The sequence below is a fragment of the Equus przewalskii genome, chromosome 21, assembly GCF_037783145.1.
Source record: "Equus przewalskii isolate Varuska chromosome 21, EquPr2, whole genome shotgun sequence".
In the NCBI taxonomy this organism is placed as follows: domain Eukaryota; kingdom Metazoa; phylum Chordata; class Mammalia; order Perissodactyla; family Equidae; genus Equus; species Equus przewalskii.
This window is the reverse complement of record NC_091851.1, coordinates 24,753,866-24,773,552: the sequence shown is the minus strand read 5'-3', so window position 1 is coordinate 24,773,552 and position 19,687 is coordinate 24,753,866. Positions and strand designations below refer to the sequence as shown.

Sequence of the window (19,687 nt, the reverse complement as noted above, 5' to 3'; positions counted from 1 at the left end):
ATTCAACTTTGAAAATGACAAGTACACTTTTCACCAGGGACTTGGTGTTCCATGTTGAAGATGGAAACCTGGCCTCTCATTTAATACTCTGGATCTCCGGGTCACATATCTGGGTCTTGGAGAAGTTGGCTTGAGGCAGGGCAGAGCAGAAATTCATGAGAAAACACACTGAAGGCATGAAAGATATTCTATATTCTCATTATACTAAAGCCATTGAGGGGGCCGGCCCGGTGGCGCAGCGGTTAAGTTCGCACGTTCCGCTTCTCGGCGGCCCGGGGTTCGCTGGTTCGGATCCCGGGTGCGGACATGGCACTGCTTGGCAGCCATGCTGTGGTAGGCGTCCCACGTATAAACTAGAGGAAGATGGGCACGGATGTTAGCTCAGAGCCAGGCTTCCTCAGCAAAAAGAGGAGGACTGGCAGTAGTTAGCTGAGGGCTAATCTTCCTCCAAAAAAAAAAAAAAAAAAATTAAAAAAAAAAAATTAAAAAAAAAAAAAAAATTAAAAAAAAAAATTAAAGCCATTGAATGTCCCTTCCTGGGCACTCCTGAACACTCTACCTTCCTGGAAAGGCTGAGGCCAGAGAGGCAGTATGGTACTCAGGAAAGAGCTTAGTATACTAAGTGCATGGAGTCTATGGGGTCAGGTGGACCTGAGTTCAAACCCCAGTTCTTTCACAGACTAGGTATGTGACAACAGGCAAATTCATTTACTTCACTGAGCCTCAACTTTTCCCTCTGGAGCTATTAATAACTTAATGAGTTACAAAGATTAAAAGAGACAATCCATTTAAAGTACCTATCACAATACCTGCCACACAGTAGGCACTCAATAAATGTTACTTCCACCAAGAAGAAAAGGACAAATAGCAAAAGACAAGGGAATGTGATTCACATGGCAGGTAGGGAGGACTTGGGGACAAACCTCAGCCAGCAGATCAGAGCTGCGAGTGGCTCAAAAATGGGAATGGGCGGATTTGGAGAGTCTGTTGTGCTATGCTAAGAGCATCTGGATCCTGTACCAGCCAAAGCAAACCAAACAGGAGTGCTTATAAAGAGCTTGTTTCTAAAACAAGTACGGGCTGTGTTATTGACACACGCCACAGGGAATTAAGAAGGCTTTTGGCGGAGATGTTAAGAAAGCTGACCTGCTTTCAGTACTAATCTTTGCTATTACATACATATGGGTACAACTGACCTTGGCTCCAGAGGAGAAGTAAACCCTGGAATGAGACACAAGACACTTCAGTTCTGGTCTGAACTCGACCCTGAGCACATGACTTCATCTCTCAGGCTTCAGTTTTTTCCTCTCCTCCTCCAAGTAACAATAATTCTGCATATGCCTACTCTATTATCACTAGCCTCATTTTCACATGATGATATTATGGCTCAGAGAGATTAAGCTAGTACTGGTAGGAATTTGAATTCAAGATCTGCTGTCAAAGCCTTTAGTCTTTCTACCCTGCTGCATTATCTCTCAGTGTTAAATGATGGGGTTGGACCAGGTGGAACAAGGCCTTTCTGAACTTGAAAATTTATGATTGTTAGTGGCCTGAAATTATGGTTCAAGAGCATTCTAAATACTCTTTGGCTAGACAAAGTCTGGCTAGTTAAGAAGCCTTCTCATATAAATGAAATCCTCAACATCTAGGACAAAAGCTGGGATACAAACACAACTTGAGAGCCAGAAGACAGTGGACAGTGAAATTTAGAAAGCCCTGAAGACGCCCTTGGAGAATACATCACCTGACTAATTCATTTTACAGATGGGGATACGGAGGCTGCAGAGAGAGAAACAGCTTGACTGCAAACACCAAAAAAATGGCTAATAGAGCACAAACTGGGTCCTATGCCTCCTGGTCTCTCTCATACTTGCTATCTACTCAGTCTCCAACCTTCCAGGCCATTCTGATCTTCTCTTTGATATTTCTTTTCCAAATGCTGGGTTAGACAGGTAGGTCACTGCCCCTGCAGCAAACAAGCAGACACTTCCAACATGTTCTCATTGTAGATAATGGCTCTTTCTTTGTAACTATCCCTGCTGCAGCCTTAAGTAGTACTGAAGCTACTAAGCCTTCTCCTTTGGCCTCCTCTTAACTTTTTTTTTTCCTCTTGACTCTTTGATGCCTTTGAACTACAGATCAATGTGCCTTTTGGAGGCACAGAACTGGAAGAATTATCAGCAATTATAGATCCACTTTCTACCTCATTTCTTCTTTTTAGAGCTGAGGAAACTCAGGCATTAAACGTTTTCCCAAGGTTGAGTTAGTACAATAGGGTTAAGAGCCTGGGTCACAATACTCACCTTCTACTACAATCTAATACTGAACACATGGTATCAGAATTTATTTCAATCACTGGTGGACGAACACCAATCCAGGCCAGGCATTTTTTTCATCATCTCCTATTAGCATCACAACAACCATACAGACATTATTGTTTCCATTTTGCAGATGAGAAAACTAAAATTCAGAGAGGTTAGTCCACATAGAAATAAATGTCAGAGCAAGGATTCAAACCTTTGGCTTTAGAGTTTCCTCTGTTTCTCCAGCATCATATGGCTTAAGGTTTCTAAGAATATACAGAATGGTGGGAAAGACGCAGTTAATTAACCTTCCCAAACATCAGTTATACCATAGGTAACTTTCGTCCCTTGTCCTAAGCACTTATTACAGTAACTCTTGACAGATTATGCTAACTGGGGAGATGAGGGGGGCGGGGCAATGAGGGCAGTGGCAGAGAGTGGAGACTCAGATTATAAAAAATGACAATTCAAAAGAAGCAATTTCTGCTTTTGTGTTAATGTGGTCTTTTGTAGGATAGTTCTGTTTTGTTTTGTTTCTGCATCTGCCCCAATGGATCATAAGTCACCTTTATTCATGTTCTACTCATTTCAGGATTCTAGCACCATAGTTGCCGATGCACCTTGGTTTCCTAATCTATTACTGTTTTCCATCTTGGATTTTTGATCTCTTGACTTTATTCTTAGGCTCAGGACCCTGCCTCTCTGCCAGAGTCAACATCCTTAGAACTGCCCTCCAGCTGATCTGACCTATAGGACCTGTCAGTCCCTCTTCTGTCTGGCCTGCTGCTTCAGAGAGACAGAAAGATCCTCTTTAGTTTTAATGAAAACTGGGGAAGGAAGGAGGGACTCAGAGCCTTTTGCACACTGCTCCTTCCCCCCAGGTGAGCTGGAACTTACTGCTTTCCCGTGACAGCAACCCTGAAGAAAGCCAACTATTTCTGGAACCAAAGTAATAAAATGTGGGCAAAATCCCTGGGTGGGGAGAGAACAGGGACAGCTGCTTCTTATATGAGCTGCTCTGGTGGCCTCCCTCAGATTTTCTCCATAGAATTCTCTAGGAGTCATCAGATGATTACACTGGCAGACAATGAACCATCTGCCTTACTAAGCTACAAAGTCCACTTTGGTCAGACATTCATCTCCACAACTTGAAGGATGATGCACTACTACTGATCCTGGACCTTATCAGACTCTGTCCTAGGTCCCTATCACCATAATCACTAACATTAATAGTCCCTTATATTCGTACAGTATCTAATAGTTTTATGTAGCACTGATTTGAAACATGCCTCACAAAGTTGGCTGAGTAGAAACTGTTATTCCTTGTCTATAGATAAGGAAACTAAAGGCTACAAATAAGTACCTAGCAAGCCCAGGCATTGCTCATTGAGGTAACCTCAATGTTACCTATGAGATCTGCATTTAAGCCTTATTTCTTTAATGGAAACAAATCTCTGCTTAGAATCTCAGTCATGAACAGGCAACAGAGATATTCTACTGGCCTCCAAAGCCATCTGGAAGGCTCTGAAGCCTGTGAGGTGGGCAGCTGTCTCCTCCAGCTCTGGCAAAATCTCAGAAGCCTGGAGAGCTCCAGCTTTCCATGTGTTACCTGACTTCCTGCTGCCACCTCCCTCAACTCCCACATGAAGCACACGCCTGCCCACTGGCGACTTAGGACAGGCAGGATCCAGGCTACTCAGCGCCACAGGTCTAGCCCAATCCCCTCTTCATGCTAGTAACGCATTACATTGCAGACCACTTGTCTCTCCCATTGTTTCTGAGTTAGGTCCTCTCTGAGGCTCCAGATACTTCTCCAGAGGCCACTACATCAGGAGCAAACTGACATCCCACAGGTCAGTCAAGCCTGAAGAAGAGTTTTGTATGGGCTGCACAGTGCCTTAAAAAAATGACCTTAGCCTTAAGAGACTAGAAAAAGAAGAGCAAACTAAACTCAAAGCAAGTTTAAGTTAGAAGATAAGATTAAAGTAAGAAATCAATGGACTAGGAAAAACGATGAAACCAAAAGTTGATTCTTTGAAAAGATCAACAAAATTTATGGACCTTGGTTTCCTAATCTATTACTGTTTTCCATCTTGGATTTTTGATCTCTTGGCTTTATTCTTAGGCTCAGGACCCTGCCTCTCTGCCAGAGTCAACATCCTTAGAACCAACCATGAAGAAAAGAGAGAAGATACAAATTGCCAAAACCAGGAATAAAAAAGGGTATATCACTACTGACCTTACAGAAGTTAAAAGGATTATAAGTACGTACTATGGACAACTTTAAGCGAAGAAGTTAGACAACATAAACAAAAATTATCAGAAGTAACTCAAAAAGTAGTAGAAAATCTGAGTAGACCTATAACAAAGAAAAATAGACACAGTGAATTAGTAATAAAAAGTCTTCAACAGAGAAGCCCAGGCCCACACGGCTTCAAGTGGAAGAGGAGGCGGGAACACTCTCCAATCCATTCTATGAGGCCAGTATTATCCTGATACCAAAACCAAACAAAGACATCACAAGAAAAGAAAACTGCCAACCAATATCCCTCATGAATACAGACACAAAAATCTTCAACAAACTATTAGCAAACCAAATCCAACACCATATAAAAAGGATATACACTGTGACCAAGTGGGATTTATTCTAGAAACACAAGCTTGGATTAACACCCAAAAATCAATTAATGTACTGCTGCCTTAGTAGAATAAAGGACAAAAACCACACAATAAACAAAATCCAACATCCATCCATAATAAAACTGCTCACTAAACTAGGAACAGAAGGGAACTTAGCCTGATAAAAGTTATCTACAAAAACCCTACGGCTAACGCTGTACTTAATGGTGAAAGACTGAACACTTTCAACCTAAAACTAGGAACAAGGTAAGAGTATCTGCTCTCACCAATTCTATTCAACAACGTACTGGAGATCCTAGCCAGTGCAATCAGGCAGAGGGACTTTTTTTTTAATGGATGTCAGATTATGTCATTCCTCTACTCAAAACTCTCCAGTGGCTTCCTATTCCACTCAAAATAAAGCCCTAAATGATCTGGGTCCCTGTCTACCATTGTGATTTCCTCTCCATACTCTACTCTCCCTCTTGCTCACTTCATCTCTAGCCACACTGGCCTCCTCCTGTGCCTCAAACACAATAAGCATCCTCCTGTTTCAGGGCCTCTGAACTTGCTGAACTCTATGCCTGGAATGTTATTCTCCAAGATATACACACAGCTCACTACTTCAGTTCCTGCATATTTCTGCACAGATTTTATTTTCTCACAGAGGCCTTCTTTCATCATGCAATTCCCTCCCTATTCCCTTGCCTTGCTTTATTTTTCTTCATATGTATACATTTGTTTACCTGTTTTCCTCCACTAGAATTTAAATTACAGAGAGAAAACTATTTTCTTCACTGCTACATTTCAAACACTTAAAACTGTGCCTAGCACATAGTGAACACGCAATAAATACTACATCAATGAATATTTAAAAAGAAAATTTTTGTACAGGAGAATCAACAAAAGGAGGGGGGGGGAACCAGTGGCCCAAGAGGCTGAGAAGCACCAAGATTTTAGGTGAAAGGGAAAGAGCCAATGTAGGATAATAGAAAAAACTCAGTTCTCTGGAGCCAGACTCTTCAGGGTTCTAAGCTTGGCTCTTCCAATTACTGCTTGTGTGTCCCTCTCCAAATCTCAGTAATTCATATGAGACTACCACCTACCTCCCAAGCTGCTATGAAAATGAGATCGATTTATGTAGAGCATTGAGTATAGCACCTGATAACAGACACCACAAATAATTAATTTAACATTTTCTGATAAATCTAGCCTTCAAGAGGAACCTAGAACTAGCTTAAAAATTACCTAGCGCCACCTTACTAAAGCACATAGATTTCTGTAGGGTTAGTGCCCCTAAATTAAATGGCCTCCATACTCATTTTAACTTCTTTCTTATCATTCTTCTTTCACCCCTCCCTTACTACTAGCTTTCAGCTCTAGCTGCTGTTAATATAGCAGCTCCTCCCCCTTTCTTATATGCTGCTATAAATCTGACTGATGTTTAGAAATCAGATTGCTAAATTGTTATAACAACATGTAAAAACAGCAATAAATTAGTGCTGTGTAAGGGCTTAAGAATGACAATGCTTTGCTTCTTTCTTGCTTTTTAGTTGGGCTCTGGAAAATTGAGGATGTTAGATAAATAAGCTACTATACGGACATCCCTATATTATGCACTTTCTTACATGGAATCATTCATATTTTAAAATAGTCAATAGTTGAACTTCTTCACAGAGCACTTGTTACAAGAACAAGACCCAAGCTTAGCACCGAGGCCGTGGAAAGGCCAGAAGCTACAGAACTTTAGAATAACCAGACAAAAAGAGGTGGCAGCAAGATCCTGGAGATTCAGAAAAGAGGGAAGGTTGACGAGTGTGAATTCCAAGAGCACCGGTTGGGGGACAGACTCCTGTGTGCATTCTCAGGCAGAAAGAGGGAAGAACAGAATGTCTATTGTTACAAACTGTGAAGAGAATGACCGATTTCACTGGCCGACGGCAAGAGAGAGATGGTGGGAAAACTGGAATGACCATGGCCTCTGATAAGATATGAGGCTACAGCATAAGTGCCTTTTTCACTCACAGTTGAAGAGTAGGGTTGGGGGTGAGCAGGGAACCTAGGGCCAAAACAAGAATAGCCTTCCTCTTCTGAGATGACAGTAGGGAACAAAGCAACACCTCAGTGGTGCTAATCAGTGAGTGCAGACACATGCTGGGGATGGGCTCTTGAAAACTGCTTTAATATCTGTGCTGGCAGTGGCCTTGGAATCAGGCTGTGTGAGTGCATTTAAACCTGCACTCTGCAGCCCACATGCTGTAAATTATAGCTGCCAATGCTGCCTAGCTTTGTCTCTGTGCCCTGGAATTCTTTCCCTTGTGGAAAGCTTGAGCATCGGGTAGGGCCTGCAGAAGAAGGAGAGGGCATGGGAAAAGATTTAGTGCAAATTTCACGAAAAAAATCCTCCCTTTTACACCTTTGGGGAGGGGGCTGGCATACAGGTCAGGGACTGAGATGCCAGGGATACTTATAATGCTTCCTTCTCACTTTCCCTCATTTTGGTCATGCTGCTTTACAATTTACAAAGCTTTCCAACTTGCATTTCTCATTTGATTCTCTACAACATCCTCCACGATTGGTGTACACATAACAGACACTGACGGTGGAGGGAGGCACTCCAATCTTACAAATAGGTAAATGGAGATTATCCAAGGGCAAATGTCGAAAGAAAATAAAAATCCAGGTTTCCCAACTCCAATCCAGCTCTCCAGGTCCCTATCTTTGCTGGCCAAAGTGTTTATGGCATCCCACACATTACAGATGTTTTCTTCCCCTTCCAGTCTTATTTAGCCTGGGTCTCTGCCTGCTTGAAGGTTCTTCCTATCTTTCAGCCTCTTGGCCCTCTCACTAGAAATGCCATTGCTCAGAAGGGACGCACAACTCCTGCCTGCCCTGCTGGGTCCCTCAAATAAGTGGACCTCCTTCCTGAATCCCTAAGGAGGTCTGTCTTCATAAACTTTGTAAGAAAAATCTGGATCCGAGGGAGATTAGCAGTCTAAGGAAAGCCTGCCAAGTCAGGAAGAAAACTGGTATTTACAGTTAGACTGACCTGGGTTCTGGCATCAGCTTTATGGATTCCTAGGTGTGAACCCTGGGCAAATTATTTCAGCTTCCTGAGCTTCAATTCCCTCATCTATAAAATGGGGTTTTGTCTAGATGAGATCCACAACATAATTGGTTCTTAATGTGTTGACTTCCCTTCCTGTCTCACCATCTGTGGTCTTCCCTCTAAGCTTCTCCTGACTTCCCCTTCACACAGCATTACTCTATCATTCCAACCTCACCACCGTTCACAATTACATTCTGCAGGACAGCTGAAACTATAGGATTTTCTAAAGCTAACCTATGGGCTTGGTAGGTCACAGTCAAGAATCTCCTTCCAGTCAAGAAATCAAGAAAGTCTCTAAGGGCTATGAGGTCATTTTAAGAGAGCTTGTGGGAGGATGGATTTAGCTGCCAGGCCCAGGATACTCCCCAGCAGAAAGCAGCTGGCAGAAGCCAGAAGGAACTTAAGTAAACCTGCTTTGCCTTATTCATGGCGAATGATCCCAGACCATCTCTTCCCAGTACAGGAGGCTGCCTATGCCAATCTTAGACATGGAGTAGGAGAGCAATCACTTGTAAGTTATCTATACTAAGGGCAAAAATATGCCCCCAACTAGTTACCCTGTATCTTGGTCTGAGTTTGCCCAGGCACCCTTACTCACCAGTACCGAGGCTGAGCTCAGCCAGCGATTTCCTCTTTGGGTTACAGGGTCAGCACCTCTGGGAACAGGGCTCACCTATAAGAGAGAGAGAAGTCAGGGTTCTGCTCAAAACAGGCACAAACTTAGGTCAGTGCAGGCATTTAAAGTTCCTGCCTTCACATGCCTGCATCCTAGCAAAAGACAAGTTAATGATTAAATATATAACTTCACGTCATGCTAAGTGCTATAAAGAAAAATAAAGCAGAGTAAGGGAAGAAAGAATGACAAGGAGTGAGAATGAGGTCTATTTTAGATAAAATGGTCAGGGACAGCTTCTCCAAGGGGTGACTACTGGACAAAGACCTGAATGAAGTGAAGGGTAAGATCTGAAAAGATCTGAGGGAAGAGTGTTTCAGAGAGGGAGAATAGCAAGTACAAAGGCCTTAGGCAAAATAAGCTTGTTATGCTTAAGGAACAAGAAAGTCAATATACCTAGAATGTAGTACTGGAAGAATGAGATGCTAGATACATGTGGAAGAATTAATTATACTCTCTATTTTACAAATGAGAAAACTGAGCTTCAGAGGTTAGGTGACTTGCCCAAGATCAAAGGAAGTCAGTGGCAGAACTGGGAACAGAACTAGGGTCTTCTGGACAACTCTAACTCTGTCTCACTCCTGGGTCAAGTTCCTCTAGGCTTAGATAACCTGAAACCCAAGTGCAACAAACTTTCAAACACTCTGAGATTGGTTTCAGGTTTCTCCCCTCACCCCCTCCTCTGTTGGGTGAGGATGGCTGAACAACAGAGAAACTCCTATTTATTATCTGCAATGTGGGATAAAGGTGTCTCTGGGGCAAGGAGAATAATAGTACATGCCAGGCAGTTGCAAACCCTTTAGTTGTATTAACTCATTTAATCTTTATGACAATCTTGTAAGGACTGGTGTGGTGGTGTATTCCCCATTTTACTAGTGAGGAAACTGAGGCACAGAAGTTAAGTAAATTTGCACAAGTCACATAGCTAATAGATGGTAGAGCTAGAACTTGAACCCAGGGAGTCCAACCTCGAGGACTTGCCCTCTTAACCACACACTATACTACTTCTCAAAAACAGAAGAAAAAAGACCAGAAACACGTTCTCTAGTCCTAGCTGACATGGCTGAGAGTCCCAAGCCTGAGATCCTCTCCACCTACTTGTAGTCCAGCCTTTTTACTGAATACCAGTTGAAAGACTCCTGAGCCAAGTAGTTCCAGAGGCTTCTCTAATCTCTAGCTACTGTGATGACAAAGCTATGATGGTAACCACAACAATAGCCATTTAAATAGCCACTAACATTCAATGAACACTTGAAAATAGACTAGGTACCGGGGCTAAGCACCTTACATGCACATCTTATTTGAGAGACACAATGACAGTTGCTCTAAGACACTGGTGGAGAGATGGGGCAGGGGGTGGGGAGGCCACCAGGCCTGGAACAAAGCAGCAAACACATGGAACTGAAGGATCTCTACAGGCCCAGGTCAAAGGAAAAAGGCAGAGGCACTAGGGGGTGAGTGGTAAGGGAAATGGACTATCAGCACCCTCACATTCAACATGTCAACAAACTGAACTCATCTCCTATTTCCTAGCCTACATGGTTCAGTAAATAGTATAACTATTCTCACAAGTATTTAGACTCCAAATGTTCATGCTTTCTAACCCCCACTTCCCTCATTTCCACAATTGACAAGTTTCTACATCCAAACCATTCCTTATTGCCTACTGTGTCAACTTCCTCTTGGTTCAGGATCTCTTGCCTGCACTGTTGGAATATTTCTTAAAATTTATTGACAAGAACAGATCGTTATAGTAGCCTCTTCCCTAGTCTCTCTTTCATGAGTCTCCCCCAGCCCAGCCTGCTCCAATCACCTGGCCCACACTGCTAGACTAATGTTCCTAATGCCACTCCCCTGCTCAAAAAACTGCCATGGTTCCCAGTCACCTCAGCCTCCCTCTCTAGGTATGCCATGATCTGCCTGCCTTACCTCTACTGTGGGTTTTCCAGTATTCCCACAGTTTTGTCTAAGCTGTTGTCTGATCTGGACTGCCTGGTCTTCGTTTGTACAGATTCAAATTCTTCCTAATCTTCAAAGGCTAGCAAATTGATGAAGTCATCCCAAACCCTTTCTCACCACCCTCTCTGTCATGTTCCTGAAACATCTCTGGCAGTGACTATATCCAGCTCTGCCCTCACCATCAACTAAGGTTTCAAAACTACAGTTCTCCTGTTCCTTCTTTTAAAGATTCCTACTGCTTCCGGAGAATGGAGACCTAGTCAGCTAAGATTTGTGTTCTCATTCCTGCTACTCTTATCTTACTCTGGATCTATCTCCTAACAAGAGATCTGGATGCTATCTGAGCCTCGGACTCCTCGGCTACGAAATGGGGATATAATTCCCATCCTGCCTACAATATAGGCATTTTGTGAAAAAAATGTGATAGGAAAGGAAAGGGGAAGAGTTAGGATGGGAGACTCCCAGGCAGTTCTTTAACAGTTCTGTCAGCTGGAAAACACTGCGTATATATACAAGCCTTCTATGCAATCAATCAAAAAGTATTTCCTGAGCCTAGCTGGTCATGGTCACAGCTCTGGGCTAGGGGTTATAGAGGATGCAGGGATGAATGAGAACAGTCCTTAACCTTAGACTTCTTGCAGCCCAGAGTGGGACTCTGTCAATTTCCTGCAAAGGACTACTAACAATATTAGGCAGCCTCTAACAGTTCAAAGAGTGCTATGTATTGTAAAAGTGGAGAAAGAAATCAGTCTGACCAGAGGTGGCCTCAGAAGCTTCACGGAAGGAGCAGGACTTAAGCCATGCCTTAATGCAGGGTAACAGAAAGACATGGGCTACTACGCACCAGGCACTGGGCTAGGTGTTATGCTGTTAACCCTGCATATTATACACATATATCTTTCCTTCTTACTAAATTAGTAGAGAGCACTGGGCTGAGAGTCAGAAAACCTAAAGGCTAGTTCCAGTTCTACCTCTAATTCACCATATGACCTGGGACAAGTCATTTTACTTTCCTGGACCTTAGTTTCCATATCTATAAATTGAGAGTGACAGCATCTGCTCTTCTGAAGGATCTTCTGATGAATCAAACAAGATTGACAAGAAGTTTAACTGCTTGAATCTAGTTGGTTTGACATGAACAGTAAAGAAGGAATGAGGGGAGGGTCTCTAAAGAAAAAAAAAAAAAAAAAAGAGGGCTGTACCACCTTTCAGTTGAAGGGATCTGCTCTAAATGAAAGAATTAGGAAGAGCTGTGGCTAACAATGTCACTGTCTGTACCTCCATCAAAAGACAGTCAGGCAACAACCGAGACTAAAAAAGCTCAAGAACTACATTCACACAAATCCCAACAAGTCCAAGTAGAGAGAAAATAAGAACCACTATAAGTCACATATTGCTCAGGAAAAGAAAAAGAAAGTAATAATGACCAATTTAGTGATCATTAGTTAACACGCAGGCTCTAGAATCAGAAACCTCGGTCTGAATCCCAGCTCTGTCTCTTACTGGCTTCATGAGCTTGTGCCTCAGTTTTCCACATTTGTTTAAAAAAGGTTCCCGCTTCATAAATGTGTTCTTGGGAGAAATAAATGAGACAGCATGGGAAAGCCCTTAGAGCTTGGGACCTTGCATAAGTGACTCAATGATAGGTGGTATTATTGTTCCATTTAAATACCACACAAGGATGAATCGGAAGCAATAAAAAGGCCTAAAAGAAAGGAAAGACATGTACGTTTGCATTTTTATGTATCATTCCCGATGCCCAAAGCCTTAATTATTCTCATTTATTCCTAAAAACCTTTTGAAGTCAATAGAATTATCCCCATCTTACAACAGGAAACTGAGCCTCAGAGAAGCAAAGCAACTTGTCTAAAACCATACAGTTGGGAAACTGAACTTACCGGAACCCTGGTCTGACTGTGTTCTTTCTACTATATACCTTGCACTTTCTCGTGTTCAAAAATAAGGAGCGTCCCGCATATTAAAGCAGGCACCAATAATCAACTTTTAGGAAATGAACCAAATTCTCCCATTTTACACTTAAGGAAGCAACTGTTGGTTTTGCATGCCTGGGGAAAAGATGGGCAGGGGTGGAATGCAAGTGCACCAACAAGTTCCAGAGTTGTAGACTTGACTCACCAGGCCCTAACAAGGGGCTCTCGGCCCATTGTTGCAGTTAAGAGAGGAGACAGGGCCTTTTGTCAAACTGGATAACACACCCTAAAGGACAAGATGTTCTACGACTGTAACAAACAGGCAAGAAGCCATAAGAGGTACATGGGCTGAATTCAAATACCTGATCAAAACACCTTATACTGGGTACACCTTCACAAGAATGAGCATGTACAATGCCCTGGGTGTGTACACTGTCCCTATTTCTGGGAAGGACTTTACTGTGGCCCAGATGACTGCAAGTTAGTCTGAAAAGAAGTACGCCTTCTCCTGGGCCAGGCTATTATTTTGGAGCATTCCATCAAAAAAATAATAGGGAAGGGCCGACCCAGTGGTGTAGTGGTTAACTTCACAAGCTCTGCTTCAGTGGCCCAGGGTTTGCAGGTTTGGATCCCGGGCACAGACCTACACATTGCTTATCAAGCCATGCTGTGGCAGGCATCCCACATATAAAACAGAGGAAGATGGGCACAAATGTTAGCTCAGGGCCAATCTTCCTCAGCAAAAAGAGGACTGGTGGCAGATGATAGCTCAGGGCTAATCTTCCTCATCAAAAATAGTAGTAATTATAACAGGGAAATGGTTGCACAGGAGTATATAGAAACTGGGAATTTACAGCTGGCAACTAGGGGGAAAGAGCCAGGAAGTGAATTAAGAGAAAATTTGGGGAAGAAATGGGGCCTGGAAAAAGTCAAAGGCTTTTGGTAGGGTGGAGCCAAGCAAAAGGCCTGGGACAAGAGAAAGGGAGGGCTTCAGGGGACTAAGGAGAGATTTTGACAGAAGAAATTATCTCCTACATTTGTAAAACAAATTTTTTAAAAATAGCACGTCCCTACAGAATCCTTGCTGTTTAGAGCAATCTCCAGGGCCTGCAGGAAGACTGACTGAAAGAGGTATTACTCAAGTGCTATCTTCCTCGGGAGAGGGGAAGAAAAATGGAAACTGGGTTCTCTAGGCCTCCAGGGTGGCAACCAAAGAAAGTGAGCAGCCACAGAGGATAATCATAGCACAGGAGCTCCAGGATCAATCAGGCAGAGCTTACCTGCAGGTGGCCTCAGACCCACTTCTGCTACAACCAGCACTCGAGGGTACACAGCACAACTGCCCACATCCAGCAGGGAGTACAAGATTGGCCACAGAGCAAACAGCCCTGGTTCCATGAGCCACACTTGCCAATCTATCTGTTAGTTCTGTTCCAGCTGCCCTCTAACCTCTTGGCCTGAAAACTCTAATTGCCTCAATCCTTGTGAGGCCTGCTTTTCCCAGCCTTGGCCAAACCCCACAGTCTTGCAGTTCTACCAGATTCTTCCTTCTCACAAGGATATCTGACCTTGACTCTTGTGACCTGCTCTACTGTTTGGCTGCCTAGGCCCTGGCATAATAAACTAACTGGCTGTGTTGCCGTAGGGGTTCCACAGATGACCTCACAAAATAATAAAAATAGTCACAAAATGGCTCAGTAAAACCCTCCTCTACTCCCCAACAAAGACAGGTGTCAGGATGCCCAGTATGTCGCAAAAGGAGGCCGTGGAGGGCAGCTGGTTTCTTAATGATAGGTAACATTAGGGTTTTTGAGCGCAATCCATGTCCATGTATGAGAACATTATACATGCCATAAATGATGAAACTCAATCCAAGAAGTCTCTAGGCTGCCTGTAGGAATGTCCAGAGAATACAACAGACATGCAAGACAATTATTCTTGCCTCTGCATTTTCTGGGCAGCCAACAGCATTTCTCTTTTCTCAGCTGAAGCTGTCTCGTTTTCCCCTCCTCCTTCCCTAGAAGAACCAAGCCCACAGGAAACATCAAGGGAGGCACAAGTAATTATTGTTTTCTTTTCTCCATGCTAATGAGACAGTTGGATGGTTCCCCTTCCCTTTCCTAAGTAGGAAGCAAGAATCTAAGGCTTTGTAATCTGTAACCAACACACCAAAGCTTAGGCCAGACAGTGCTCTGCAACTGAACTGTGTAGAAGACAGCTTTCTGTCCCTGATTAGACCAGAGCTGGAAGAGGCCCTATCACTTTATTGAAGAAGTGGTAAAACCAGAGTGGGGAAGAGGACCTGTCCCAAGTCACAGAAGAAAGTCAGTGGCAGGGCCAGCAGTCTCCTTACACCCAATCAGGGCACTTCCCACATCATCCAGACTTCCTACAGTACAGAATGACTTTGGAGGTGTCCTAAATGTGGAGCCTGGAACTGTTAAAGTTTCAAGTTCACATATCGGTTTTTGAATAGGTATTTTAAAAGCAATGACAATGCTCTGCACATGCGGCCTCAGCCCAAGAACTCCGGTTCCGGGGTGGAAGGCCAGGATCTGAGAGAGAATGCCAATTTTACCCAAAAATTAAAATCAGAATTAGATGCTCAGGCAAAAAAAGAATCTGTGGATTTTAAATTCAGCTCAGTTATGTGAGAACTGTAGATACCAAGGGCAGGGTCCGGAGTCAGCCTTAAGAATGAACATCAGGTTTGGTGGATAAAGGAGCTCCTGAGTAAAGGATACTACAACATCAGTCTGCTAGTCCAATCCCTGCATTTCAAAGATGAAGAAATTGAATCTAGCACTATCGGGGGCTTCAGAGGAGAGGACTCAAGGTGAAGCAGCAGAACTGAAAGATCCTAGGGCTCAGAGCTAGCCACAGCCTGCCCGCCTAAAAGAAGACAATCTCTGGAAAAAGAAGCCAGCATTTGCAAAGGCTGTGCTGAGCATAAAATGGTTAAGTTTTTAAGACGGAATAATTTGTAGAATCTAATATGGCATATTTTTTTAACCTGAAGACTGGCTCCTGTCAGCCTCTAAAATCTCTTCCCTCTGTCTGTCCTAGCTCTATCATTTCAGGTGGGATTCAGCAACTCAAATCCAGTCCTCAAACTAATTCTGACTCCAGGCAGGAGATATTTAAAATAGCCTTAGCCCTAATTCCCATCCCCTACCCACAGGGCCTGGATATCAACCCTTCCTCCCTGTTGTGTACCACAGAGTTGACTGTGGGGCTCCTTGTGGTATTCCAACATACTGCCAGTGCTGAACACCAGGCTTCGTGTTCTAGAGGGCAAAAAATCATGTGCTCTATTTTATAAATGGGCCCAGGTCCACATGAGAGCCCCTGCCTTAGTCACCGGCCTGACACCTCAGGCCCTCTAAGGACTAAAGCCCCAGGTCTGAACCCAAGGCCAGGCCTCCCCACCAGTGGCCATTCTCCAGAGACTGCCTGCCAGCCTGGACTTGCACTTGAGTTTGCCACTCTGCCCACCCTTCTGCAGAGAAGGCAGCATGGTATAGTAGAAACAGCGTGTAGACTGACCTGGATTTGAGCCTTGGCTCTGCTGCCTACACTGTATCCTTAAGCAGTGTTACTTAACTCTCTCATGTATCCTCTTAGAACTTTGCTCACTCTGATTACTCGTCTGTGTCTTTTACCATTCTCCCCTACTTGGGAACAGGGAATAGTTAGTTGTTTCCCTGTATCCTCAATGAGTCAGTTACTGTCTACTGAATGATCCTGTAAAACTAAGTTCCCACATCTGTAACAGAGGGATATCACCTATCTCAGAATTATGAGATAAATGAAAGAAAAGTATGTAAATTGCTTCAATCAGTACCTGGCCCTTTTTCCTCTACTGTATCATGGATGCCCAGGGCCAAGTGTTTTCCTGTACTGAACTAGACTGCCCATCCTAGAGACATCATGCCTTGCTGAACCTCTAGGATCAGCTGAACCTGACCCCCAGGATTTGTTCCACTCCAGTAATTAGACTGAGTGCCAACTCCTGGAACCCCGCCAGTAAAAACAGCTAGAGATATGACTACTCTCTTCACAAAGGTAGTAAATTTCAAGAAAAGAGGCGTGGGCATATAGTAATATTCTAGATTTAAAGGAGTGGGGAATATGGGGGGAAAGAAAAAAGAGAAAAGGCTGTGATCCGAAGTTGGGGTCTTAGAGAAGAAATCCGAAATTCCAAGGAGCGGCTAAAGTCATTTGTACTGGAGCCTACAGAAGGGCCAGAAACATGAAACAAATTGGCTGAGGTCACACAGTAAGCTGAAGGGAGAAACGAGTTTGGAACTGACCACTGTGGCCTCTTCATCTAGTGGTTTTTCTGTCCTACAGGCTAGATAGATGCAATGTTCTAGGAAAAAGAGTGAGGCATAGGGAGTTCAGTGTAGTGGCACGGAGAGACGCACAAGGGATGTCAAGTGGTACTTACGCAGTTTCTGGCTGGGAAAAGTGATTGAGAAATACATCCAGCCTTTAGTTTTGCAGGGGCCTAATATGCTCTGGAAGTTGAAGGGCAGAAATAAGTTCAACCTGGCCAGAACAAATGCCAGCACTTAGGGGAGGGGGAGAGTACAGGGTGTCCTCAAAGCATCATGAGCCCCCTCTCCCACAACACCAGCTGCTCCGGGTGTTCAAAAGCTTCCGCCCACCTATCTCCAACTTCCCAATTCAAACTATGTTCCAGGTTTTCTAGGATATTTGTCTTTCCCATTAGATGGTCCTCAGACTTATAAACTGGGGGTGAAGTATACTGAAGTGGCAGAATAAGAGCTCTGCGACTCTGATTGAGTCTCTTCTTTTTTCACTTCAACTTCTGCAAAGTTAAATGATTTGCCCAAGGTCACACAGATAATAAGGGCAAATCAGGACTTGACTACATCCTGTGTTTTTTTTTGTGACCATGGTGACTTTCAGCAAATTTGACCATTACAAAGTTTTGAGAGGTAGGGAGGGCAGGCATTCTCCACTAAATCATGCTGTCCCTTCTGAAAAGTCTCATTTGACAAACCTCCAATCCACTTCAGGCCTAGTCCTGACATTTATCTTTTCTTAGAAAACTTTCATAATTACCTTCTAACTCAAGAGGTCAGCAAACTTTCTGTACGTGGCCAGACAGTATTTTAGGCTTTATGGGCTAGTAAGAGTCTCTAGTATTCAACTCTGCCACTGTAGTATGAAAGCAGTCCATAGATGAATAAACAAGTGTGGCTGTATTCCAGTATAACTTTATGAAAAGCAGCAGCAGACTGGATTCAGCCCACAGGCCACAGTCTGCTGACACCTATTCTAACCTATTGTCTCAAACATCCTGTCTCCCATCATACGCATTCATATCACAGTCCTGTACCCTCAATGCATCCCCTCTGCCTACAGGATAAAGTTTAATCTCTACCCTCATCCTCTACCAAATCCTTCCCTGCACACTATACTCCAGCCACAGTGGGCTATCACCTGGCAACTTCCTACCTTTCCCCATGCTGTTCCCTAACACCTGCAATGCCCTCTCCATTTCTCCGCCAATATTACCTATTCAGGGACAAGCTCAAATGCCAACACCTGTGAGAAGTCTTTGCTTGTTCTGCCTTACAAAATAAGTCATACATATGGCTGTCAGTCACCCACCACTGCCTCCCCACTCCCCCACAATTCTAAGCTTCTCAGGGGCAGGGATTGTGTCTTATTCAACTCTGTATCCCTTGCAGTACTTAACATAGCACCCAGTGTCTGCTGACTGAACAGGCATTTAGGCTGAGAGGAGGTCACTAGAACATGGGGAACTTTGATTCTAACAGAACCATGAGATGACTCACAGCATCAATGAAGCCTTTAGTCTGCTTCTAGGGCTGCCCTCTCTCCCTCCCCATCATGTTTCTTGGGGCTGGCCAGGTAACTAGTTAATGTAGGGGCCAAGACCAGGCATTTCATTAGGTGGCTCTAGTCTGTGCTGAGATATGCGAAGGAAGAGGAATCCTATTTTCAGAGCTCCTTGTCCCTGACCTCAAACTGTATCCTTAATACCAGCCATAAACTGATCCCAAATCCAGATTTAGCCCTAGATCAACAGACAGCCCTCTAGCACAGATCCTTGGTCACCAAAGGCAAGGGATTTCACTCAGGGAAAGGCTAAGGGCGTGAAGTCTGACCTAAAATGAAGAAAGAACTCAAAGATATGTGGTAAGAATCACGAGGAGCATCACCTCTGGATGCAAAGGGATCTCTACTGAGATTAAGGGTCCTGGGCAAGCCTGTAGCCCACAAGTATGGCTATCTCAGCTTGGGGAAGATATGAGGCCAAAGACTAAATTGCTGATGGGGAAAAACAAAACAAACACACAAAAGAATTTTTCTCCTAAGCCCAGAACAGAACAACATTCCATCTGGGTAAGTGAGCTTGTCACAGGCATGGGGTACTTAGCATATCTGCCATTTCAGGATTACGGCTGTCAAGTTTTAATTAGGGTAATTAGAGTTAAAAATGTAATTTCATTTCAGGGGTATTTTGAATAGATTCCATTAATTTCTTTTTTAAAAAGAACACAGAAAGGAGGGGCAGGCTGAGTGGAGCAGAAAATTTTGCCAACAGAGAAGCAAAGCCATGTGCCTGGGCCAGACGAGGTTTCAAACCACTGGCAAGAACCCCCAGCACCTCTGCAGTCTTAGACCAGAGGACAGAGGGCTGCTGCTCTTCAGCTTTCCTCCCTTGGTTTCCTCCCTGAAACTACGTTTCAGTCTGTACCTGCTAATAAACCCACCTCCTCCCCACCTGCTGCTGGTGTTTCTGCCATTCAATGGCTACTATTACAGCCCTAAGTCTAGGGCTGTCAATCTGATTTGCTACCTGTTAGGGAGTGCTCTAACGTCCACCCCTTTATCAAGAGTTCCTGGAGACATCTGTTCTAGTTCCCTGGTCTAGAGTGCCCTCCTTGCCTTGCCTGCCTCAACTCTTATTCCTCCTTCAAAGCACAGATCAAAGTTACCTCCCCCAGGAAAGCCCACCTTCATGCCTCTGTAATCAGAGTCCCTTGCACATGCCTCTAGTAAGGCACACACATAGAACACTGTGGTTTGTTTC

General features: G+C 43.8%; 1 protein-coding gene across 9 annotated transcripts in view; it reads right to left on the bottom strand.

The window, feature by feature from the left end:
* RALY (RALY heterogeneous nuclear ribonucleoprotein) overlaps nucleotides 1-19,687 on the bottom strand; it is a 78,144-nt gene that overhangs the window by 36,732 nt on the left and 21,725 nt on the right. For all 9 annotated transcript variants that reach the window (XM_070588051.1, XM_070588059.1, XM_070588045.1 and 6 more), the window contains exon 2: nucleotides 8,630-8,704. The gene's annotated coding sequence lies outside the window, so the exon portion shown is untranslated. The remainder of the gene's footprint in view (nucleotides 1-8,629; nucleotides 8,705-19,687) is intronic.